This window comes from Anolis sagrei, chromosome 2 (genome assembly GCF_037176765.1).
Source record: "Anolis sagrei isolate rAnoSag1 chromosome 2, rAnoSag1.mat, whole genome shotgun sequence".
In the NCBI taxonomy this organism is placed as follows: Eukaryota; Metazoa; Chordata; class Lepidosauria; order Squamata; family Dactyloidae; genus Anolis; species Anolis sagrei.
In genome coordinates this window covers 90,614,821-90,642,064 of record NC_090022.1, presented here as the reverse complement: position 1 = coordinate 90,642,064, position 27,244 = coordinate 90,614,821, and the positions used below count along the sequence as shown (strand labels likewise).

The 27,244-nt window shown below is 39.9% G+C and overlaps 1 long non-coding RNA gene across 1 annotated transcript in view; it reads left to right on the top strand.

Annotated features, from left to right (window-relative positions):
- LOC132768901 (uncharacterized) overlaps positions 1-27,244 on the top strand; it is a 67,137-nt gene that overhangs the window by 25,149 nt on the left and 14,744 nt on the right. Inside the window, exon 3 of the long non-coding RNA XR_010909181.1 lies at positions 26,499-26,580. This is a non-coding gene — a long non-coding RNA (uncharacterized lncRNA). The remainder of the gene's footprint in view (positions 1-26,498; positions 26,581-27,244) is intronic.

Sequence of the window (27,244 nt, the reverse complement as noted above, 5' to 3'; positions counted from 1 at the left end):
TTCTGCTGTTGCTCAACTGAGAAAAGCAGATCCTCTAAGCAATCAAGGAGGAAAAATTAGGTAACGCATCCCCTATGGAAGCTGGGATGGAAAAGTCCTCCTCAAGAGTAGGAGAAATCTGCTACTCATAGGAGTCAGAATCTACACCAGACTCATTGACTGGTTGCAGCTGAAAGGAAGCACCAGAATGAGCTTAGGAAAAAATCTTATTAAACTCCTGAAAACCAAAAGAAGGGACTCCTTGAGAAGGAAAGGAGTGTGCAGTTTGTGCCTATTCAAAATAGTACCAACCTACCTGTTGAGGCATGGGCCAAGTGGCAGATGGGGCCCAAAAGACACAGTACTTACATTCTGAGCCGTCACTGAAGCTCCCAGACGGCATGATGCAGAGGGAGGATGGTAGCCCAAAGGCCCCTCCAAGGAGTTATATTCCATAGGCTTAAGCCCAAAGCCTTGGCTAGCCATCACTCACACAGGTGGCGTGGCTGCCTTGAGCCTCCCCTCCCCTGAGGGGGGCAAAAGCATGGCAGGGATCGTTGCAGCGTCCACTGCCTGCTGGGGTAAATGGGGCAGGGAAAGCATGGGCAGTGAGAGCAAGCTGTCCTCCAAAAACAGAAACAGCTGAGAGGCGTGGCTGCAACCCAAAACAAAGTTATTGGCACCAAGCCACAGTGGCATTTTGCTGCCACAAGCTCTACCAGTTCCTGGTTCTGTAAAGGGGTGGTAGGCTGTTTAAAAGTCTTCTTCCCTCCTGCTTTCTGAGCGAGGGGAACAGAAAAAAAGGTAAGTTACTGCCCATTGCCAAAGGCAAAAATGCCTGCGCCTCAGAGGACATGGCACTTTTTATTTATTTAGAGGGAGGGAGTGGGTTTGTCCTCCCACTAGCAAGAAACACAAAGGGGGTGGGAGTCACCCTGGAGCAACTTCCCCCCATAAGCCATACATTTCAAAGTTGAAGAAAATGCCATACTGGCCTGAATAGGATAAACAAAGGTCCCAGAACACAAGTTGGAATTGCTGCCTGTTAGGGTAGTCAAACTGGAGTCCTTGAGTCAAACTAATAGTTCTTTTAGGAGAGAACACCGAGTTGTTGCTGCTTTCGTGGACAAAAGGAACTAAGGCTCCAAGCCCCGCTGCCTGGCTTTATTAGGAGTAGATGGGCGGGGCAGGAGTCCTTAATTAGGAAAAGCTTTCAAGAAAGTTCCGAGTCAGCTGCGTGGATGCAGGGAAATACCACAGGTGTGGATTTCACAGTACCACGCAGAAGAAAGGCCACCTTGTAACAGTGAAAACATGGAACTGGAGTGGAAGTAGGGAGAGATGAATGTCAGACAGTTTTTGGGTGAATGAATCACCACTTTGAGTAATGTTGCCCAAGGAAAGGAGATAAAAAACAAATAACCCAAAGTGTTTGTTTCTGGGATTTGTTTTGGTAAGGATTCACCTCTCATTAGGCCTTGTATCATTTGGGCGGTCCAGTTTTTGATAGTCCTTGTAAGTCGTATCAAATTTATCAAATTCGTACTTACATGGCGATATCCAACACATGCCCGCACCAAAAACTTAAGAATTGAAGCTTACCCAATGTTTTTTTCATTTGAATTTTATAAATCTCAGAAGCCTCCCAAAGTCAATTTTATTTTCAGTGCAAGGAAGCAAAGCAAAGCCAAAAGGGCTGCTTTTCCTCTTTAAATTAATGGGCTCTTGCCATTAGGAGAGGAAAAGTAGGGAGACTGCAGAGTTCATTGGAAAAGAAAGCACAGAACTCTGGGAAATGTAGTTTGGGAAGGCGAGGAGCCCTATGCCAGAGTATGCAAAAGGCCCTGCACTAAACTACATTCCCCAGAATTCTGCTTGCATCAGAAAGCCCCAATCAGGAGAGGGGAGAGATTTGTCCCTCAATAGCAGCAGCCAGCCAGAGTTCTAATGAATGGTTGAATCTGCAAAGAGGAGAACTGACTGATACTTCGTGAAAGTATTATTATTAATAATAATCACAATAATATTTTATTTATTTAAATCAGTGCTGGGCTGGAAAGAAATCCCTAAATTGATGGCCCTTGGGGGTCCCTTCCAACTCAATAGGGGAAGCATATTATTTAGTTTACAGGCTGAATTGCCATCTGTCAGGAGAGATTTGATGGTACCCTTCTGCTTGAAAGATAGGAGATGGCTCTTGGGGACCCCTCTAGGATTCTATGAAAATGTAGAATTGGTTAATATTGGTTTCTATTGATTAATATATGAGAAACATTCAATGAGATAGTTGTTGTGACCTTTTGAAAAAGTTTGTCAAAACTTAAAACAGTTCCCTAAAATCAGTAGATGCATGAATATTTCTGAAAGCTGTGGGAATGATCCCCTGTTATCTTGTGTCATTGTATAAAAGATTCAAGGAGATAGTTTTTGTAGTTTTTTAAAATGTTGTTTTTTTTATTTTTTTTTAAATTCCCCCACATTTTTGTGGATAAATGTTCTGAAACTTGATGGGCTAACTGTGGTAAATATGTTTTACCATTGTAGCAAGTTTCCCCTCAATAGCTTTAAAATGAGGGTGAAAGGAGCTCCTGAAATTTCCCCAATCATAGTAATTATGTGCCATTACTCTAACAGAAAATATTCACTAACTATACTTTAGAAAAACTTTAGAAACAAAAGCCAGCGCCCCCTAATTTTATTATGACTTTTGAAACATCCTTTCATTGATCGCACATGCCTATTGCCACCAATGAGCAGGCACATCACTCGTCCTCTTAAAATTCACATAATTTTAGATTTCAAGATTGAAGGCAAGTATCTGTTCTCCTTCAGCATCTTGTTTCTCCTTCTCTTTTTCTCACCATTTTCCATCCTTTGTTGCTTCATCATCATGATTGTTAACATGAATGATAAATCTTTAATGATTTTTATACAAAAGTTATATCAGTGTGTATGCGTGTTTGTTTCACAACCTGTAAGATCTGCTCTGGGTGCTGCCAGGTTCCATGCAGAAATAAGATTTGTGCAACTAGAGTTAAATGGTCCCAAATAAATTGTGCCCTGTGATACATCCAATATCCCCTGCATTATCTTATGATCTTCATTTCTGGTCTTATGCCATGAAAGGCTTTCAGACTAAATTCTGTAAGGGAACCTCTTCCAACACAAGATATGATCATAGTCTGTTTTCTCTCACACACACAGAGTAGGCAGGTGGGAATGTAATCTTCCACTCTGCACTACTGTGTTATTCATTTTACTATTAACCCCCGAGTCAATAAGATGAGCATTTGGTTCATGTAGAGAAAATGAGAGAAGACGTGCTTTAATTTGTTTCCTGAAGTGCCCAGCTATTATTTTAACCTTTAATTTACATCCTTTTCTGCCCAAACCCATTCAAGAACTGAAGCAAGATAAGACAAGTAAGGCTTTACATTCTTTATGGTTTGTTTTGTGCTGCTAGAAAACGTTTTAAAGGGGCGAGGCTGGAGTTATTTGCACGTATTTCTTCAGTACCTCATGTAGCCAATACAGGCCCAAGGCTTTAAATTTTAAGGACTCCATTGACATGATTCACTGTTTATCAGTGAGAAAACAGAACAAAAGGATTTAAAAGTGTGAACTGCTTAAAACCTCAATATCTTTAATACGACTATATGCTATTATTTTAGAAAATACCATATTCTGTTTGGGAGTGGGAAAGGTGAAACTGCTGAATTATATCAACATCCCAAAACATTGAAAGATGAATTTTCATGCCGCACCATGGCATGCTTTGATCAACCCCCCCTAAACTCCATACAAATTGAATCAGACTCCTTGAACAATAGCAGAGGTGTTTTGATTTCATGCATGTACTCTGACCAGAAGCATACATTTCCATGTGCACCTGAGGATCTTGGCTATACGCTCCACTTAGTACAGTTCTAAGACCAGGGTGGAGGAGTGGCTTTGAAGTGGAGTGACTGTAAGTGGAGAAAGCAAGGAGGCTTGATAATCAATTTTTAACATGGGGTTAGAACTCAAAGACATAGCCATGTTAGTCTGGAATTTCAGCATGCAAAGAGATATTGTACCACCTTAGAGACTAATCGAAATAATGGAGTCGGAAGAATAAACTTTTATAGACTAAGTCTCTTTCTTCAGATGCAAGTGAGAAAATAGATTTAGGGTCTGTCTACACAAACCCTGAATTAGCCCAGAAGTTGCTCCTGGGTATCCGCACAACATGCACAACATGCTGGCTCCTGACATGAGGTAAAACAGGTTAGCTTTAATTTACCACACATTTGCAGAAGTTGGATAATGCTCTGGAAATTCCCTGATACTCCAGAGCAGCCCCTCACTTTGGAACTGGTATGAACAGATGGGCTGGTTCTAATGCTTACTGGTCCAGCTGTTCATACACAGGCCAATACTGCCATCCTGTTTTCCATGTGCTCTGAGGCACAGGAAAAGGGGAATGCATTTACCTTTGCTCTAAGTGAATACTTAATATGTTGTTGTTGTTGTTGATAATAATAATAATAATTTACCTTTCTCCTGCTTTTCTCCCATGAATTAGACTCAAAACAGCACAAAATAATTAAAAAGACAACTACATAATACACAAAACCACCAACCCACCCAACCAACATATAAGAATAAATCCACACATTGCATAAACCATAAATTACATTAATATAAATAAGCATCAAAATAATCACATATGATTGTTAATATCCCTACGCTTCAGGCCACCGAGGTTGTTCTAACAAGTTAAAACATTAAACTAACTGACTCAGATGTTATCAAACACAATATCCCCCCCCCTGCCCCCGCCATAAGGGCACAGAAATAAATGTATAATTTCTTTTAAATTTCTTAATCTTTTCTGGACCTCCATGATTGTGGAGAATAAGGATATCAGGAATGGACTAGTGGCAACCTCACCCCCCCCCCACCCCCAAAGACTTTGTTTCAACTCTGTAATAAATGTATCTATTCCTTTTAACTTTCTGCCTGACTTGGATACATATCTATCTCTCTATCTATCTATCTATCCATTTTTCATATAAAATGTAACAAGGCATATCCCAGAAGACCATCACCTTTTTGTATCCCTGCTGAGGCACTTCCTTGGCACGAGGTGTTGAGCAAATCCCTCTGGCTGTTCCCAAGCAGAGTAATCATAATCCATTATGTGTATATATACAGAAACAGGCAGCTTCTGTTGTCAGGGGCTGATTTCTGCTGTCTTGGAAGTTCACCATAAATCTTCTCCATGATATCTCAAGGCCAGCAGAGGTGCTGGCGGAAAGGCCAGAGTGCAGCACAGAAAAAGTTAGTGGATGGACTAACTTTTTCTCATGATAGTGAACTGTTGAATCAATCAGGACTCATTAACATCTCTTTGACCTTTGTATCTGCAAAGGATGTTCCCTCCCAGTGGACGTCCCAACAGCTGATGGGATCCCAGGCTGATGAATCCCAGACTACAATGCCCTCAGCCAATCAGGGCGCATATCCAGACCAGCCCCTCTCTTGACCAATCAGGGAGGGAAGTGGAAGCATCGAGTGGCTGTCATGCATATAAAAGTCAGGTTTCATGCATATAAAAGTCAAGTTTCTCTGTATGCTATGCTTGTACCTTTAAAGCATCTTTTTGTATATTTGCATCCATTCTGGGTGAATTGAATAAACTTCTGTGGCTTGTCTTCACCCTGGTGAGTTTATCTGTCCTGACCTATTTGGTATTAGCCTGAGTTCACTGGTCACAAATCCAGTTATCCACAATCTTTGTCTTAGATTTGACTACAGATATGCTAATAAAGAACAGATCTGCAATAAAGTCTCTTTATCAAGAAGGAAATTTATTATGTTAATATAAAGTAATTCAGCAGAATTTAAAAAGCACCCTCTTTGGGCCAGCATGAGTAGGGCTTCATAAAACAATTGCTGGGTATTTTAGATGGCTCACATTTTGAGGAGACAAACACAACTGTAGATCTACAAATGCCAATGGAGGGAGAGTCCTGGAAGAAACAAAACACCCTAAAGAAATTTAGTTAGAACTCCCACAAAAGTGGAAGATTCATGAGGCTTTTAATTATTTTTTTATTGGACTTAACACTGCCCTAAGAATCTCTCTGGTAAATTCCCACTAGATGTTGACCACAGAATCATGCTGGAGAACTGCAAATGCCTGGAGAATTGTTGTCTCTAGGATGACTCTGGGGTCAATATCTGATGTAGAGCCATGCTGTAGGTCCTAGAGATTCCTATAAATAACATGCTACATTAATCAAATCTATGCATAATCCAGTTCACAAAACCTGAACTTGCAAATGTGATTTTTGTCAGGATCAAAGCTTGAATCCTGCCATGGCTTAAATTCATAAGTCATCTTGAACTGTCAATGTTTGGGATTGTGAGATAAAATCTTAACCCTAGAAGTACCAACCAGTTACTGTCCAAAGAAGACATTAAACTTAAAGACAATAGACCTATTTTTTATTTGTCGTGTCAGAACAACCAGTCAAATTATATTACATTTCTAACAGAGCAAAGCAAACAAGCAGATAACAAAATTTGTGAGTATGAGAGTTGATTAAATGTCCTTTGACCAGTATCTGGCCACTTGGAGTGCCTCTGGTGTTGCTGCAAGAAGGTCCTCCCTTGTGCATGTGGCAGGGCTCAGGGTGCATTGCAGCAGGTAGTCAGTGGTTTGCTCCTCTCCACACTCGCATGTCGAGGATTCCACTTTGTAGCCCCATTTCTGAAGGTTGACTCTGCATCTTGTGGTGCCAGAGCGCAATCTGTTCAGTGCCTTCCAGGTCGCCCAGTCCTCTGTGTGCCCAGGGGGGAGTCTCTCATTGGGTATCAGCCATGGGTTGAGGTACTGGGTTTGGGACTGCCACTTTTGGACTCTCGCTTGCTGAGGTGTTCCAGTGAGTGTCTCTGTAGATCTTAGAAAACTATTTCTAGATTTAAGTCATTGACGTGCTGGCTGATGCCCAAACAGGGGATGGGCTGGAGATGTCTCTGCCTTGGTCCTTTCACTATTGGCTGCTACTTCCCGGCGGATGTCAGGTGGTGCAATACTGGCTAGACAGTGTAATTTTTCCAGTGGTGTAGGGCGCAGGCACCCTGTGATAATGCGGCATGTCTCATTAAGAGCCACATCCACTGCTTTAGTGTGGTGAGATATGTTCCACACTGGGCATGCATACTCAGCAGCAGAGTAGCACAGCGCAAGGGCAGATGTCTTCACTGTATCTGGTTGTGATCCCCAGGTTGTGCCAGTCAGCTTTCGTATGATATTGTTTCTAGCACCCACTTTTTGCTTGATGTTCAGGCAGTGCTTCTTGTAGGTAAGAGCACGGTCCAGAGTGACTCCCAGATATTTGGGTGCGCTGCAATGCTCCAGTGGGATTCCTTCCCAGGTGATCTTCAGAGCTCGGGATGCTTGTCTGTTCTTGAGATGAAAGGCACATGTCTGTGTTTTAGATGGGTTGGGGATCAGTTGGTTTTCCCTGTAATAGGCAGTAAGACCACCTAGAGCTTCAGAGAGCTTCTGTTCAACCATCCCAAAGCTCCCTGCTTGCGCAGTAATGGCACGATCATCAGCGTAGATGAAACTCTCTGTCCCTTCTGGCAGTGGCTGGTCATTTGTGTAGATGTTGAACATGGATGGGGCAAGCACGCTCCCCTGAGGCAGGCCGTTCTTCTGTTTCCGCCATCTGCTTCTCTGACCCTGGAACTCAACAAAGAAGCTTCTGTTTTGTAGCAGGTTTCCTATGAGGCTGGTGAGGTGGTAGTCCTTTGTGATATTATACATTTTCCTCAGGAGGAGGCGGTGGTTCACAGTATCATAGGCTGCTGACAGGTCTATAAAGACAGCTCCTGTGATCTGCTGCCTTTCAAAACCATCTTCTATGTGCTGAGTGAGGTTCAACACTTGCGATGTGCAGCTTTTGCCTTTTCTGAAGCCAGCTTGCTGTGGGATCAGACATGGGTCTAGTTTTTCCATAATTCTATGCAAAATAAGTCTCTCCAGAACTTTGTAGAGGTGGCACAACAGGGAGATTGGTCTGTAGCTTTTTGGGTCATTGCGGTCTTTGCCTGGCTTCAAGATGGTGATGACTCCTGCTTTCCTCCAGATTTTGGGGATCTGACAGGATGCAGTGCAGTTGTTCATCAGCTCCAGCAGCCAGTGCCTTGCTTTGGGACCAAAGTTCTTGATTTGTTCCATCCGTAGATCATCCAAGCCAGCTGCTTTGCCATTCTTACATTTGTTGAGTGCCATGTCCAATTCAGTGGATGTAAAGGGTTCATGAAGGTTGTTGTTCTCAATCTCTTGTTGTCTGGCTATTGGTTTCTTTCCTACTTTGGTGGCAAAGTTGAGTTTCCCATTCTTCAAGAGTTGGTGTGCTATCTGATCTGCCTTTATGTTGGCATGGGTATTAGTTTGTGAGGGGTCATTGCTCAACCGTCTTAGCAGCCTCCACGCCTTCTGGCTGCTCCTGCCCATGTTGACCTCTGTGATCAGTTTGATCCACTGTTCTTTCTTGGCTTCAGAGATAGAGGACACAATGCTCTGCGTTGCCTGAAGGGTTTGCTCACTAAATGGGTCTTCGTTGTGGAGCCTGGAATAGTTTTCCAACAAGACAGGTGTTTCAGGAGTAATGCCCTAAAGGTAGTTGGTTCTGCAGCCTCTCGGTATGGAGGCCCGTGAGCAGGTTTTCACTATTTCAATAAAATGCTCGTATTCCTCAGGGATTGGCACGACTGATGAGATCATGTCATCTAACATGTCTGAGAATTTAGTCCAATCTGCCTTTCTGAAGTTGTATCTTCGTTTAAATCGAACTTCTTGAGGCCTTATTGTTGGGAACAGTTGGCATATTATTGGTCGGTTCTGTGTGTTTGGAATTGGTGGTCCCACTGATTTGGTGCATTGCTGTACGATGCTGTCGCTCACAAATAAGAGGTCTGGGTTATAACCTCGGTGCCATCTCCCGCTGTTGTAGGATGGTGGGAGCTTGCTATCATGGATGAGAGATAGTTTGTGCAGTTCAGACCAGGAGAGGACAGCCTCTCCATTTCTGTCCTCTTGGGCATAGCCCCATACGTGGCTATGGCTGTTGAAGTCACCAATTACTACTGCCCTTTGGTGCCTGTCAAAGTTCTCGGGGGAGGAGAAGCAGAACTCTTCATTTGGGGGCTTGTACACAGAGGTGATGGTGATGTTATTGAGCTCTACTGTTAGAACCTCGATATTGTTTTCTTCAATGTTGTGGGCACTGCTGACTTGGAGGCCTGGTTTGACAAAGACGGCGCTTCCATACTGTGCATGTGGTCTTTCCGCTACTAAGACCATTCCTGGAACTTTGGGTCGTTTCTGTCTTTCATCCCTGTGTGTTTCTTGGACACACAGCACGTCACATTTCTTATCTCGGCACAGCTCATAGAGCAGTTGTTCTTTGGCGGCTGACATGCCTTCGATGTTGATAGAGATTATTGTCATGGTTGGTCCTGAAAAGGTCCGTTGGTTGTTTTGCTTGCTTGCTTGCATGCAAGCAAAGACGAGACGACAATAGACCCTGATATGCAATGAAGGCTCATGGTGCCACCAAGTAGAAGATGCCTACGAACAGTGCAAGCTTTCTCACATGTTTCAGCCAAAGCTAGGAAAACATCTTGGATGATAACTCCCATTCCTACTGTCTGGGGAATTCTGTAGGTTGTAGTCCAAAAAGTAACTCTTCCAAGTCTGATCTGAAGAATGAAAATGTTTGGTCCTTCTGCCTGCCATCTTCAGGCGCTGAGACATTCCTCAAACTTTTTAAGAAGTTCACTCCAGCGAGTGGGGTTTGAATCCCAAATATGTCATAGGTTGCTCCAGTCGCCCACTTTCTCAGGAAACTTATTGAGAAGGTTGGAAGTCAAAACACCAGTTTGCTGCAGCCTTTGCCAAGGCACAATATCCTCAATTCTTAATTTTGTGGCTGAATCCATGTAGCCTTTTAAAAATAAACCCAACTTATAAAGAATGGATTTATCATGCATTTGGTGATGGAATCCTGAGAAAACAAGTAAACACAGTTACTTTTCATTTAACTCATAACATTTATTTATGAAAAGGGGTAGATTGCTGGTTCTGGCTGCTGTCCCTTGAAGGCTTCAAGGGCTTAATAAGCATTCTGTTTAATGTCCTTTGGGGGATCTTTTTGGGATTGTTTCGTTTCTCGTGTTAGAACTTGTATTTCAGGGTGGAGTTATTCCGTTTATTTTTAAGTGATCTAAAATAATGGCAGGAGTCTACAGTCTTAAATACCGTAATAAATTATTTATTTCTTCACTAAACAGGCAATTACTTAAGGACTTTTGAATATACTGAATTTAAATAATAGCAATAAAATTATCCTTATGTGTTCCTCATGCTGCTCACATCATAACATGGTAACTTCTTTATCAGAGGTGGAGCAATGCCAAGCTATTACATTTGCTCCTCAATTTGTTTTTCTCTTTTCCCTTTTCATTAAGATAATATATCTGTGCTTAATTATGTTTCCCAACCATAAACAGTTTTGGATTGTTTTTAATCAGTAAAGGCATAATTGCCAAGATGTTTGTTGGCATATTCCTTCACATCAATTGTGACTTATGGTAACACTATTCTAATGTGTTCTTGGCAAGATTTGTTCAGAGGGGCTTGCCATTGTGGTTGTTGTTGTGTGGCTTCAGGTCATTTTTAATATAATGACAATTCAAAGGCGAACCTATCGAAGAGTTTTCTTGGCAAGATTTGTTCAAAGTGGTGCTTACCTTTATCTTCCTCTGAGGCCAAATGACCAAGATCACCCAATGGGTTTCTATGGCTGGATGAGAGTTCAAACCCTGGTCCCCAGAGTCAACAATGAACACTCAAATCACTACACCCATATGAAGACATACACCATAGCAAACTTTTATGAATATATATTATATTATACTGAGAGCGGATGTATGCAATGTACAGGTAGGTAGTAATAAAATGGTTTCTAGCAGAGATGAATGGTGAAAGAAATATGGAAATTCCAAGTACAGAACATATAATGGAAAAGGATGTTTTTTAAATCAGATTTTAGAAAAACAATATTTTGGGCTACAGTTCCCCTGATCTGCCAATCAGTATGGTCACAGGGCACTTCACAACTGTTATATTGCTATTTAACTCCCCACCTCTAACTTTTATTTATTTCGTCTCAAAAGCATTGCATACATTAGTATAAAACTAATTAGTATAAAACCGCATTGAGTCGCCTGACTGGGCTGAAAAATGCGGTATAGAAATAAAGCAAATAAGTAAATAAATAAAACTGATAAAAATAGAAGGTGCTCAGGTGGCTAAATATGTTTTGACCAAAAATGGGCAATAGCAATGGCATTGTTGGTAGCCTCCAACAATTCTTCCTCTGTACATGAGACAGGGCATAGTGGACAAGCATACAGATGTGGAGTTGTCTGTACTGCTCCACAGTCACACAAGGTGTGGAATTCTTTTCAGTAGTGCCATTTTGCCAGGTTGTCTTTTGATCTGCCCACTCCACTTCTGAGTCTGTTCAGTGAATTCCAAGTTGCCCATTCTTTGTTTTCCCCTGGAGGAAGACCCTAATTGGGGGGGGGGGGGGCATCAAGTTGTGATTTCTTGGTTTATCTGCCCAGAGTGATACCCTTGCTGTTGCTGGTACCTCCAACTAATGTGTCCAATATTACTATTGCTTTCCGATGGAACAGGTAGTTTAGTCTTCCAGACTATATAAAGGAAGTTTTAACGGTCTTGTGCCTCTGCAAAGGCTGATAAACTTGTTGGCAAATCTCTGTCATCTAGGAACCAGAGTTTTCCCCCTCTTCCTCTTCCTCTTTCTCCCTAGGTGGGCAGGAGTGACTGGGTGGCTTAAGAGCATGGTTTTGAGGCTCAGTGCCAAAAACCTCTAATATCTATTTCCAATCAGACACTAAAAACAAGGAGAGTAAAAAACAATAGTTTAATCTGCAGAATAATACCAAGGGGTGCATGAAAGAAAGTCCCATGTTAGACTGTTTTGCATCATGGGTTTATAGCTGACCAGAGTAGATTGAAATAAACATGCATATACACACAATAAAACCTCTGCCCCTTTCCTTCAATTCCCACTCTCAACTCTGTCCTTCAATTTGGCATCTCTGTTCCAAAACAATCCTGTTTTCCAAAACTTCTGTGCCATCTCCACCATCTCCACCGTCCCATCTCCACCAGGTCATTCTGATCTTTTCCACCTTTTGCACACATCCTTTCTCCCACTGCCTGGCAGCACTATCTGTCCCCATTTTTTTTTCATTCTCCACTCCCTTCTCCATTCTCTTTAAGCCATTTTCAAAATTTCTCAAAGCCTCATACAAAATTCACGCTTATAAAATCTGACTCTATTCAATGGTTGTGCCCCTCTGCTGATGAGTGGCAGTGTCTCAGTGCATCGCTGCTCCTTCCTCCCTTGGTTTCTAGGGATAGCCAAAATACAATTGGGTACACATCTGCAGACGATCAGTGAATGGCGAAACCCTGGCTGCTACTGCACATCCCAAGTGAGAGTATTGTGCAACTGGATCCAGAATATCTCTTTGTGCAACATCCCCTAGAATTCATTTGCCAGCATACCAAAAGTTTACTCCAACACATAGCACTAAGAACAGTCTAGCCCATTTCCACTGTCTGCCATATTATCTCCACATTTACTGTTGTTTCTTAAAAGGTTGAATTTGCTTTGGAACCTTTATACGTTTTGTTTAATCTCTTTTCAGACACTCAGTGCAATGTCAGAGAGTTCAACAGTTCTGGTCTTTTGCAGATAATTTTTTTTGATGTGTGAAAGTGAATGGCTTATGGCAGATTAGTTAAATTAAACAAAACATTTTCAGCACATGCTGTTCCAAAATCAAATGAGTTTCTCACTTTAAATTTTCCCATGTAACTAGCAATGTTTTATGATATTGCCTTGGCAGAACATGCATACAATGCAAACAGGTTGGGATTTGTAGCTTTCATTCAAAATAATAGTCCCTAAATAATTGCATATGAAGCAAATTACTCTCTCTCTCTCTCTCTTTAAGAAGCCAACTGGTCTCTGCACTGAATAAAATGATGAACACTAGTACCAAAATAAAACAGTGTGCTAGTAATCAATGCTATTGGTTATGATATTGCATGGGGTTTTAAAAATACTTGAAATAGAAGAATTTGAACAGAGCCAATGTGGTGTAATGATCGGAATACTGGACTATAATTCTGGAGACTAGGTGACCTTGGGCAGGGGACACTTTCTCAGCCTTGGAGGGAGATAAAGGCAAGCCTTTTCTGAGAAAACCCTGTGATAAGTTCATCTAAGGGTCACCATAAATTGGAAATTATTTGAAGACATACAGTAGCAATGAAGAATTTGAAATAATAGGCCAAGTCTTTTAAAACAAAGAAAGAGAATGTCTTCTAATTACTGGGTGTTGTAAGAATCTCTGTGTATTAACAACTTGTAATAAAAAGTCAGATATTTCATTTCCTCTATCCTGCTGTCAAAAGCAGTTGCCTTTTACATCCCTTTAAAATGGTAAATACACAGGCAACTTTCTGCTGACACTCAGTGAAGATAAAATGTCTGTATACTGTGATATTTCTGAGATCTAGAATTGGCTCTTGATCTCTTTAACACCTCAGGAAAACTATGTTATGTGCTGTGGTGGGTCTGCTCTCTCATCCACCAACCGTCTGTAACTGTAGCATCTGGATGCAAGTGTGAAGTCAGTCCTGGGTTGAGGGGCTACTGGCTATATGAGGATGTAAGTTGCAACAGTTCAGTTCCTGACACCTGCAGGAGAGCTGCTAATATGCCCTTGAATATTTTGTCCTCATTGTTTTTTTTAAATTAACTATTTTCAAGGAAAAATATGTGGAAGCTTCTAATGACTGCTATGCAACTGTTGGGTCTTAAGAGTTTGGCTATAAGTTATTGTAGGTCAGATAATTTAATTTTAGCCAAGTTTTGAACACATGGTAAAATAACTAACCATTATTCATTTGGCAGAGTTGTGCTGGAGCTTTTTAATTCAGCATGACATGCTTGTTCTCACTTCCAAAACACTGAGCAGCTGTACTTCACCCGTGTTCCTATTTTCACATTCTACCATCAACCCTTGTGAAAGTGAAAAACCCTTGTGAAAGTGAAAAACCACAAATCAAGATTGGTTTTTATCATCTTGACATTGTCCTCCTTTCTTACTGCTGCCAAGAGAGCGAGAGAGCGAGCGAGCGAGAGAGAGAGAGAGAGAGAGAGAGATGGGATATATGCAAATATTTAGAGACTATTATTTTGAATAATAGGGGTTTTAAAAATACTTGTCCAATAACAAGAAGTAAATTTCTTCAGGCAGAAAGCAAAGAGATGATACTGGGGTCCCTGTACTATCCTAGGCAGACATGTCTGCCATACTCAATTGATCTTGTACAGTTAGCAGTCTTTATTTGGTACCTGTTAATATTATATGTCTCCACATGTAACAGAACCACATCACCTTAATTTCATAGATCTTGCCAAGCAGAGGTAACTATCACAGACATGGGATAACACTTTCACTAACCTGAATATTTCTACTTTTCATCATTTTTTTCCAACCAGTGTTCTCCACCTCTCTGTTTCACATGGGGTTGAGCCTAGAATGATGACCACCCCCATGGATTGAGCAGGAGAGCATGGGGTTCATCAATGAGACCTCATCCTTCAAGGGGCTGATCAGAAACGAGGGAGCTGGCTCTTGTGTGAGTAGCATTGTCTCTCCACTCCATCCCAACATTAAAAGATAGGGTTCATAGCAGAGGTGACCATGACAAGGAAAAGGTGATGGCACTGGTGTTCAGTCTGGACAGTAGATCAGGCTGAATCAGACCTGATCATGCAGCCCCAGCATACTCCAAAGTTTCCAGCAAACTCAGGAATATCCCCCAACTTTGTGAAAAGCAAAGCAAAGTCAGCTGAAAACCCCATGATACTTATCAATACAGGATGAATCCGGCTTTTCGGGTTCATGTAAACAAGACCTGTGTTTATACAGCCATTTCACCTTCCTTCCCTGCTTTCCTAATCTTTCTCTTTATATTGGTCTTTTCCTGCTAGATCCTCATAAAAGCTAGGTTTGAGGGGACACTACAAGGAGACATGAGCTATAGAGACATAGCTATATGCTTGATGCATATGTTTCAAGACAGGATTTCAGCCTATGTTTTTTCTATACTTTGCTTTTAAAAAATAAAGGCTTCAAAATCTAAAAGAGACCACAACTGCATCATAAACATATAGAGCAAAGAGAGTCAGATATAGTTATTTGTATTTCCTAGTTATTAATTCCAAAATCAACAGTAGTAAATCTCAAGTGCACATTGCGTGTTTCTGCTGGTTCTACAGACTCTTCTTTGGCTTCAGCTCTAGAATTGCCTCTGGTTTTTACATCTTTTTCTGTCAGTATCAATAATTCCAAACTGTCAGAACATGAGCAGTATTTTGTTTAACAGACTTATCCAGAGAGGAATAGGCAAAAATAGACACTTTTTGTTCCAACATGAAAGGCCTTGCATATAAAAGGTGAAAGATTTATACGATCTGAAGAGAAACCAGAGTATATATAACAGAATTACTTCAAGTATTTATTTGTTACTGTTTTAAGAAACAATATAACAGAAATACATACTCTCCAACTGACCAAGCTGGCTAGAGACATTCCTAATTAATCTTTTGTCACCCACCCTTTCAGCTCCTAAGGTTCATGTCCAGTAGATGGCTGCTGTTTTGTAAGTACGTAACAAAAATGTCATTGTGGCCGATTTATTTATTTAAATTGTGACAGATGTGCATTACGCATCAAAGTGCATTGTGTCATGAAACTTTTTTAGCTTGAGTCCAGCTGCATGATTAGCTACAGTGCTGCCTATAATTGTCCTCTTTTATTGAGTAGCTTGTTGAGTGATTTCTGACCTGGGAGTGTCATTTTTTGGAACTATCTCATTTAAGATTGTCTCATCATAGGTTTTTCATGGTAATGTTCAAAAGGTGAGTTACTGTGCTTCCATTTAACATAGTACTAACAAGTGTTATCTAAAATACTACTGCTATTATCTCAAAGATGTCCTATACCAGTGTCGAGTCCCACTACTCCTGCTGCCCAGTAGCTGCTTGGCATATTTAGGATCTCAGCACATTAAGTATTGGATTAACCACAGATCGTGGTGAATCCAGCATGGACTGGTATGGAGAACCCAATGCCCCATGCCCCGCATCAACTGGCTTCCCCCTTACCCCATCCTATGAGGGGAAGCATCCCCTACCGGGCTTCCCCATTTTTCCTTATGCAACACAAAAGCCTTCTGTGCTGCTGTTGTGATGGCTTACAATGTTCTCTCTTCGTTTGTGCCATGGAGCCCCACTGGAAGTAGATCTACATAGTGGGATGGGAGCCGGCAGGCTCTATGGCTGTAGAGGAATGAAAGCAGCATTGGCCAGGCAATTTTGCCTATAAAATGAGGCTCTTACACTCTACCTCCTCAACTTTCTGGCATGGGAGACTCTAGCATTGTACCTGACACATATGCTCTTGCCCCACAGCATAGCTGCATGCCCCACAACAAACAACATTTTTTCAAATGTAAAAGATTTTATCTGTCTTGAAATTATTGTCTTTTGTCCTGGGAAACAACATAATAAATTAGGAAGTTACTATCTACTGTACTAGGAATAAGAATGTTGGAAAAAATTCTAGTAGTGTTTGTCCTAGGCCCATGTACATGCTACTGAAGAGAAGATATATATTGGTTAATTAGAAATACTTACAAACTGCAGCCTCAGAGCACATCAGCATGTTCCTAATGAGTTGAGATATCATGCTGTTTTGGAGCCTCATGCCAAACCATCAAAATTCTGTCTTTTGTGATACCATGCTTGTATGTTTAACCTTCCTTAGTAAAATTCAATGTTCCAAAACTTTTAGGAGTCATTGAATCCATAATAAATATTTCCTCTCATCCCTCCTCACCCCTCACCTCATTTGGCACACAACCAATTTGTATGTGGGAGAGAATCTGATGTAGACAAAAGCAACACCATTGAGATGTAATATCTATTTTAGTCTGCGTGTGAAAAGGTTTTGCAGACTGCGCAGATGTGTAGACTTTATTGAAGGGCTCCCTTTCTTTGTGCCTAATTATGTCTCCATCCTACTCTCCCAGTCCTGCTTACAGCCAGCTCAGGGAGGCCTTAAGCCAGCACAGGTGTGTGCTGAACTTCCTTCCCTAGCATTACACTCTGCTCCTGGCTTTAGTGCCAATTTTATGTACATTCTAGTACAGATGTGAGGAGGACCTCACCCTAGAACTAGTGGATTTTCCTCCATAGTTACTGCATTTCTGGAAAGCAGGATTGATCTCTTTTATGTACTGCCCCTGTAATTAACATTCTTCTCAAGATCTAGTTCCTTCCTACATAAACTTATTTCTCTGGCTGAATACCACAGCTGATGTATGCACTGTATGTTCATCCTATGTGATGTATGTGTTAAGCATATTGGTTGAAGGATTCTGAGCTGTTAGTTTAAAAAGTATGTTTTTCGGGCTTCACTTTCTTGGGTTGAAGTATACATAATGTACAGATGGTAGAAATTTCTGTAAAAGAAATTTGAGTTGTTCATAATGGGATGCATCAGACAATTTTTGTGCACAAGTACTGCTACATGCCAGGTCCATTCCATGGGAGTCTCTTTGACTTCATTCCTGCAACACATTTAGAAACTTACTGTTGGAAATAGATATACAAAAATGCAAAGGAGGACACGAAAAACAGCAGTCTTGTTGCTTAGTCTCAACTAAACCCAACATTGTATTATTGCATGGTTAGTTCTTTGGATAAATCCCATTACTTCAATGAGTCTATTGTAAATTAACTCTCATGTAAGTTCCATTGATTCAGTTTGGACCAATAGTAGGATTTAGACCATATTTGCAGACAAGAAATGCATGGCATCATGGTAGAAAAGATGGTTACCATGTGTCCTGTGTTTCTGATCAATCAGCTTTTCATTGGCATCTATGGAGCTCTTCCTTTTTCTTCCAGGAATGGAAAAATATGCCAGTGCCATTTTCTTCTGTATGTGAATTCTTTAAATTTCAAGCTCTTCCTATTCAAAATATTGAAGAAATGTGCACAATTTGAAAAATTCACATACAGAAAACAAAACAATTATGGGTCTCTGCCTTTAAACTAAACATGACTGGATTATCCTTCAATCTTAGGATTACTTTAAAGTATGGGTATGTGTAATGTAACAGATTCTGTGCCCACTTTCACCCTAACTGCACTGTGAGCAAATCCATTTAAGGACTTTGACACAACCAAGTGATCCATGCTCTGCAGAACCAGCTCAATCTTTAAATATGCATTTGCTCTGTGCGCTGCCAGCCTCTGCTTGTTTACTCAGCATAGGTCCCATTGTGCTCAGTGAGATTCACATGTGCTGTAAGTGAGCATAAGCCTTAGATACTTTTCTATTGGAGACAAAAAGGAAAATACCTTTTGGCGTCACCTGACAAAGCATACAGAGCCTGGGGTGCAATTTCAAGGCAGTTTCTGATTTACACACAGTGTGCAATTATTTTGAGTTGCTATGAGTATCTTGTTGAGCCCTGAGGCAAAATCCAGACTCCAAAAAAGCAGGTGCAACTTAGCTGAAAATTTGTAGGAACTGTTCTTTCTTTCTTTCTTTATTCATAAATGCCAGGTTGTAATTTCAGCAGCAGAGCCCTTGATCATTGATAGGGGTTTTCAATGATTCATTGAAATGTTTCCCCTGTTAGACAGTCAGGCATTTGATTCATGAGTTTTAATATCGCTTACAATTGAAATGTTATTTTGCTTGAGTTATGGACTGACTGGTTTCAATCTGTGTTTGTTTTACACTGTATGACAGGCTTTGGTATATGTATTGTTTCTTAATGTCACCTCTCTTTACTAAAAATATGTTTCAAAGACTGGTAAAATTTGCCCCCCAGAAGCCATTTCATTGAAATTGTTTAGCCTGAAGTGAGAAGGAACTGTGTTTAGATTACAAGTTGGAACAAGCAGGACCACACAAAAACATTACACAAAACAGTTTTTGTTATGAGGATATGTAAATTGTGAACCTTTCAGAAATTGGATTTGAGTGAGAACATAGAAGACTGTTTGGATTTTATAGTGCATATGGAAAAATAATTCAGCTATGTAGAGAACATATATTATTAGCCTATTGTTCCAGAAACATGTATTTTGTTATTGCATTGAGTCATAGATGCTTGGAATACATCAATTCAGGGGAAAAATTAAAAATATCTGCAACAGAGAGCCTTATTTTTTAAGATCAGCATTTTAAAAAATGCATGCAAACATATCATCAAAAAAACTGTGGAATTATAAAAAAAACTACATAGAAATGTATCTTTTTCCAGTTTACTAAATTAACTCAGCTTCCTACAAATTGTCTATGTTCTTCTGAGGCTCATTTATATTATGCAACACTAGTTCACTGCATGAATTTAGGATAGAATGGGAAAGGACATATTTCCATCCACAAGTAATAACTTGTTTTCCAGAAATAATAAACATGTGATTTAATCTAAAATGTCCAAATGATCAGCATTTTAATGGTACAATTTTAGGTGACAAATCAGTTCTGTATTTCATTATTTATTTTGGAAGTCTCAGTCATGGCCAAACATATTTAAATAATCCACAATCACGGTTTGACATCTCTAACATCTATCATTTCATAAATCATAAATCTTGTTAAGTGTGAAGAAGTCACATACCATCTATATATACATTTATGAAGACTCCCTTTAAGATATGTTGAGATTACTTCCTTTACTGCATTAACAAAGTCAATTCCCTTTATCACAAGTGAGACTGGCGGGGACAAGGAGCAGGGCCTTCTCGGTAGTGGCCCCCCACCTGTGGAACTCACTCCCCGGGGAGATCAGATCAGCGACTTCCCTTCTCTCATTCAGGAAAAAGCTGAAAACCTGGATGTGGGACCAGGCTTTTGGAAACTCTGGCAGCTAAAAAGAAAGACCATAATGATGGGCAAATAATGACGAAACCTATTGGACCTATGGAACTCGAAACACTGACCATGAGACTGTTTATTGTTGTGCTATTGTGTTATATATTAATGTTTTTAATCTGTTAATTGTTTAATTATGGTAATCGTTTTATATATGTATGTATTTGGATAAGGGCATCGAATTGTGCTTTCTTTTTGTAAGCCGCCCTGAGTCCCCCCTCGGGGGTGAGAAGGGCGGGGTATAAGTAGCAGAAATAAATAAATAAATAAATAAATAAATTCCAGCTATCCATCCTTCAATTTCATTGAAAATAAAGAAATGATATTATCTTATGCCTAATCAAACTTGATGTTTTAAAAATGCAATCTATATATTATATCATTGCATTGTTTTAGTTTTTATATCTGTAAAAGGCAAACCTCTGAACAAATTGTGCTGGGAAAACCCCATGATAGGTTCATCTTACAGTCGCCATAAGTCAGGAACAACTTGAAGGCACACACCAACAAATTATTTATTTTCCCTCTATTAAAGGCATGTTGGGTCTCATTCTGGAAGGCAGGAAACATAAAAACAAAATAAAACAAATCCTTCTTTTAAAAAAACCTCAGAATGCACAAATTTTGCTGGGCTGCTAGTCAAATTGTTTTATTATTGTATACTACACAGATTTTGTTATAAATAGCACTAGTAGTTGTAATAACAACAATCATCATAATAATCTTGACACTAAAAAGATCTGGCCAGAATATATATAAAGAAAGAGAGTGTGGGCAATAGGTTCGATGTATTTTAAGTGTACAGGTCATTCTGCATTTGAATTTGCAGAGCACTGGGAAACTCTTGTTTCTATCCGTAGAGACACCTTTAAAATGCTGTTCCTTGAAAAAACAGGATTATCTCAGAGCACCTGGATCCATTTGAGTAAATTGTGGGATAGTTTTAAATGACAGTCAACGATACAGCCAGAGATCTGAGGACACATGTTTCCTTGATGTGGAGCAGCACCCCTGATGTTAGCAGAGCATATGATGCAGATACCAGAATGTCAAACTGACTTCTTGGCATTAGGATGGGTTCAAAAATGGTGCTTTACCCTTGGAAAATTGCATTTTTGTCAAATGGCAACTTTGAAGTTTATTCCTTTGCCCAAGGCTTGTGCAATTATTCCTCAGTTGTTATAGGGCAGGGGTGAGCAACTCTAGTGGATACAAGGCCAATTTCTACCCAGGTACTGAACTATTCTGAAGATGATACTTGGAATGTCTTTGATTCTTTCAGGGTGCTGCTTTGGCTTGAGGAGAGGTATCAGCATGGAGGGTTGTTTTAAAACTAATTGCTGCATTACTTAAACTGTATGGAGGTGTTTTTAAGTGAAATAAAATCATGAAAAATTGCAATTTTAGGTGTTTTCTATACATACCGGACACCCAAGGAACTACTAGATGGTTGGATAAAGAGGATACTATTTTTTGGAATGCCAAACAGAAAATTAAAAAAATCCTTTTGCAAAGATGCAAAGTATTTCTGGCATAGTTCAACATATCAATTTATTTTTATTATAAAATCAGTATCATGCGATGTTTGTTCCATCTGAGGTACACCCACTGTGTCAACAAGATTTGCATATGTGTTCCATTGACTTCAGTGGGCACTCACTATGGCAGTTACCATGTGATAATTTTGACACTAAAAAACCTGTGCAACTACAAAGTGTAGGAGAATCTGATGTTGTGCCTTAGGTCATTTCATATTTAAAAATCTCTTTTTAAAATCCCATCAAACAGAATTAGGCTGTGCAAATAGAATCTTCTTTGGGGCAGGGCAAACGGAAATAGACGCAGCTTGACCCGGCTGGTGTAGCCGAGTGCCAAATGACCTGTTGACAAAAGAACAGGTATGCACTGTATATTTAGATAGCATAAGAAGATACTTTTCTTCCATGACATTGCTTCCATTGAATTATAAACTGTTTTCATTGTGAAATGAAAGTAACAAGGAAATTTTTTAATGAGCTGGTGAAATCAAATTAGTTTAGGAATAGTCTGCATTCATACAGGGCAATGATTTGGCATATTCAAAGGGCTTCACGGACAATATTTCAGTGCTTCAGTACCTAATAAGTGCAAAGTAGCAGCAAGATTTGACCAGTAGCTCACAATTCACTGCTCAGTATCTTTGCCAAGACAAACTGCTAAAACTGCAAGCTTCTTTTTATCATGGAGAAGCTGACTCAGGGTATATAGAGATTTTAACCCTGTCCTCTGCAGCCCTCACAAATATTCTATTTGTCTCAACTGGAAGTCATGATCAGTGCCAACGACTGCTTCTATCTCATGCCAAACAGCAGCTTTGGAGAAGGAGCTGGAGGTAAGTTATGTTGGGTGTTGGGACTGCATTGAAAGAGAAAAAAAAACTATGTTGCACACCATATGGCCCAAGTAACAACCCCAATCATGCTGTTTAGGAGCCTAATGCTCAAATAATTCAAACACTGTAATTTGTGAAACCATGCTTTTATGTTTGACATTCCTCAGTAGAATTCAATGTTTCAAAACTTTCAGAAGTCACCACCTTATCACACTTAGGGCTTTTGGCCCCTTACTACTCTTTGGGGATGGGGCCTGCTGAACACCATCACATGACACTGGCTTGGCCCAGCCCCATTCATGCCTGAAGTAGCAAAGAAGCATCACATTACACTTCCTCACCAAGGATGGGAAGGTACATGACTTTTGGTTAGCTCCAATGAAGCTACTCACATTTCTGGTGCCTTTCACTCATGTAATGGGTGGAAAGTCAACTTGCGTCGCCACTTTGTCCTGATGCCCCCATGTGATGGGGGAAGTAGGAAGTCCTGCAAGGCACTCCATTCACCTTCCATTTTTGCCTGCAATTGCCAGTGAAATGGAATAAAATGGATGGGGAGGGAGGGGTAATGAAGAGAGCTGACTGGAATAACAGAATTGTTATTAATTGTTAGAGAATAAAATCTGTACTAATTGCCATTTTGAAATAGATTGCTGTTGGTTTAGGCAACATGTCAGAAGAAGGGAGGAAGGAAAAGTTAGGAGTGAGCAGTTAGCTCTACAAACAAAAGGACATTCAGAAATCATTCAAGTCAAGGCTAAATTTGGCCTGGGAAATAGCCAGATAAAGATAAAACAGTTGCAAATTCTGAATAAACAATAGGACTCAGTCTGATGAATCTTGTCTATGCAGGGTGTGGCAACTGGGAGGGGCAAGAACAGAAGTGGAACTGGGAGGAGTTGAGAGGTGGGGCTAGGACAGAAGTATTAGTGTGTTTCTGTGTAATTTTCTGTACCCTGTATAGCTACCATTTTCTTTGTGATACACCTGGCGGTTCCAGAAGTCACCTGTTAATTTTCTACTGCAGTAATAAAACTTCTTAAATTTATAATTTCCTTGTTCCTGATCTTAATTGGGAAACAAGGCCAGGAATATATTTAAGGGAAGGCCTGCCTTAACATTAATGTGATGAAGCATTGGATCCATAATAAATATTTCCTCTAATTTCCCCTCATTCTACTTGGCACAAAACCATATAGCCTGTGGGAGAGAGCCTCTGCACTACACTGTTGCAGTACAGTACTGTGGTGGCTTCATCCTAAAGAAATATGTGACTTATATTGTAGTTGATGGATTTAGAATCCTCTTGCAGAGATCACAACCCCCTCCCCCCCCCCCCCCCCGGCAAGTTATATAGTCTTAGAGTTGTAGCAGGATGAGCACAATGGCTGGCGAGGGATTCTGCTAGGAACAGAGGCATTCTGAATGAACAGAGAACAATCCAACATGTGGATCATGTGAAGATAAGCATGTGCCCATTTACCAGAAAAGAATATTTCAAAACCTCTTATTAAAGTCAATAAAGCACAGCAAACATTTCTGGAATTAGTATTTGTACTTTGTTGGTTGAAGAAGAATGTGGACAAAAATTAAAGTCAGCTGAATAGAAAATGACTAACAGTTGCTTAAGTACCGGAAAGAGCATTTACGTAGATGGGAAAATTGTAGAGTTTGAAAAAAGTTAACAAGCATGTTCTACAGCTCGATTTCAGTTTGCCCACCATGTGTGCACTGCTGCAGCTGGAGAACAACTTCTAAGGGTTCTTTGTTGGTAAATTTACTACTGCTTTGAGAGCTTGGAAAACTACTTCATTTCATAAACTTACTAAAATATTTTTTCCAAGCTATGATTAGTTTGCATTACACAAATGTGCAAGTGTACTAGGAAATATATAATTTATTTTGTGGAACCAGGAGAAACCTTGTGTTTGCCATTTTGTATAAGGGACACAATTTTACAATGCTATTGTATAGTATGGGATGTGAGCACCCCAAATCCCGTGGATATCGAAAAGTTTCAAATCTCCCACTCTATGATCTTTGGCAAATCACACACTCTTAGCCTTAGAAGAGGGCAATGGAAAGATTTCTCAAAAAACTTGTCAAGAAAATCCTATTGTAGGATGCCATTACTTAGAATCAACTTTAATGTGAATAACAACAACACAATTCATAGCATGAGCACATCCATGTTCATGGAAATGGTCAAACTGCCACTGTGAAAATCTGTACTTCAGGGTCTAAGGGCTCCAGAGACATTGATCAACACAGTATGGTTTCATTGAGGCCAATCTTTCCATTATATCATCATATTTATCAAGCTCTGAGTATGAGCAGATTCTAACCATTAGTGGGATCCACTAATACTCTCAAGGGAAATATTGCTTGTGAAATATTACAGATTCAATGAACACAGTGTCAGGTTTCACAGACAGGTGACAAGTCTCATGGAAAACAGTTGAAATCTGAATTAATGGGAGAGGAGAAACATTTTCCAACCCCAATAAGCCAAACTAATATTAAAAAACCAAGAGCAAGGAAAAATGAAATCATGAAAAATAGTTCATGAGTTTGCCTAAAACCTTTTTAAAATATATATATACACACATATATAGTATAAATACCATAATCAAATATATAGTTTAAGAATTTGTGTCTGTATTCATTACCAACAAATGAGGAACTTCCACCACATTTTAAATGCAAATGATCAGCTGGCCAGCTCTTTTCTGGTCTGGTTTGGGAAAGAAAATCTATGTAACAATGAAAGTACTGAAATGAAGTTAGAGTTGGCAAAGGCTGAACTGTCAATCATGTTAAATTTTAATAAGGAGTGAAATCAGAGCTAGCTAAGTTGTTGAGTGTGTACTAAATTATGCCTACAAGTTTAAGTAAATGTCAATCTGCAGTTTAATAATATTTCATGGCATGATCTCATAGCCTACTATTTTGAAAGAAGGTATGCTATCTACTTCTTATAATTGTTGAAAGGTTTCATATGTCTCCATTAGCTTTGAAAAACACAATGGAAATACACTGTCTTTGCAATCCCCCTCTTTTCACAACTTCCAAAATCCTTCTCTAACATCTAATGCCTACTGAGCACTGTCTGCAGATACAAGGGGCATGTTTTTTTTCACGTGTTTTACTGACATTATGGAGTGCCCATCCCAGGAAACCAGCTTTGTTGTCTCTTTGTTCTTTTTGATGGCCTCACCAAAACTGTCTAAAAAGAGGACATTGGAGAAAAGTTGATATGTTTCCTGATTTCTATCCTGTTTTCATCAGTTAAGAGTATTCTTATTTTACTTCACAAATAATGTATTTTGTTGGGTTGTTGTAGGTTTTTTGGGGCTACATGGCCATGTTCTAGATCCAACAATGTCTTTTGTTGCTGGATTGATTGTATCAAATAGTATCTTGATATTGTTGCATGACTGCATTTAAAGTGTCTAAAAGTTAATTTGAGACACCCCTAACTGCAGATGTCACTTGAGTTTTCTCACTCAGCAAGAAGTGCAGAAGTACCAGAAGTTACAAGGGGTTCCTTAATCAATATCAGAAAAGTATTTCCATCTTGTCTAGATAACTGGCTAGTTTGCTTGCCTTTGCCTATCTCCTCAAGCCATCTCAAAGCACCTTCCAAGCATTCCACACCTTCCCTGAGGAATGTATGTAAAGCTGCATACTATTTCCATTTTGGTAACACTGTAGCCCAAATTTCTGGGTGGCATCTCCAACTTGCAGAAGAAACAAGGTGAAATGTCGAGGTTCCTGTGGAAGTGTTTTCTCCTGCATGGGAATAGGAACAGCCTGAGATATGGCATGCATGATTTAAAGCTGTTCCTCTGCTGTGGATAGATTTAATGCAGAAAAACAATCTTCAAGCAGAAGCAGGCATGCTGATAAGGTACTCACAATTAGTCTTTTACTGCCATCATATTACAATCAGATCCAAAGGCATCTGATCTCTCTCTTTCCCTGCTTCTCAGTGTTCATTATTTTTATCTTCCTGCAGCTCTACTCTTCATGCACACCTTCACAATCACCCAGCTGATATTCATCGTCAATATGGCTTGTGTCTCTTCCCCTTTGCTTAAGTGAGTATGTTTTCTTTATTCCAAGGGCAGGATTTCCCCAAACTCTTACAGTGCTCCACAGACCAAAGGAGTCAGGAAAACGGAGCATTCATATAGGATCAGACCTCTCATAACATGGTGTTCTCAAACCCATTCTAGTTAGGCAGTCCATAAAGATACTGTGGATAATGGTATCAAAAATAGTTCAAAGGTCCAACAGAACTAGTAGGGTAATACTCCCCTTTGTCATTCCAACTAATGTGTTGAAGTTCTCATGTACAGACAAGAGTACCTTGATGTAAATAGCTGGAGTTAAAAGACATGGACCTAATCCAACTACTAGTTGCAATTTAATCATTGAGATTTACATAAATGTTGATTTACCCTTTATTAAAATGGTCTTCTCTCATTAGGACTAACATGAGTGTATTTAGATCATCAACTGCCAGATGGTCAGCAATGTCACAAATCTGGAAGCAAGAGGTGCTATGTTGCTGTCATGTATGACAAAACATGATATTGTTTGGGAGTGGGAAATATAGAGAGAAGATGAAAGATTACAATTTCATAATTGCATTAATTGGCCCAGATGAAAAAGGAGGAAATGGGAAACACATGAAACTACAAGATCAAAGACAGTTGTGCTGAAAGCGCAAGCAAAGATAGAAGGAGGCTTTTTCCCCTC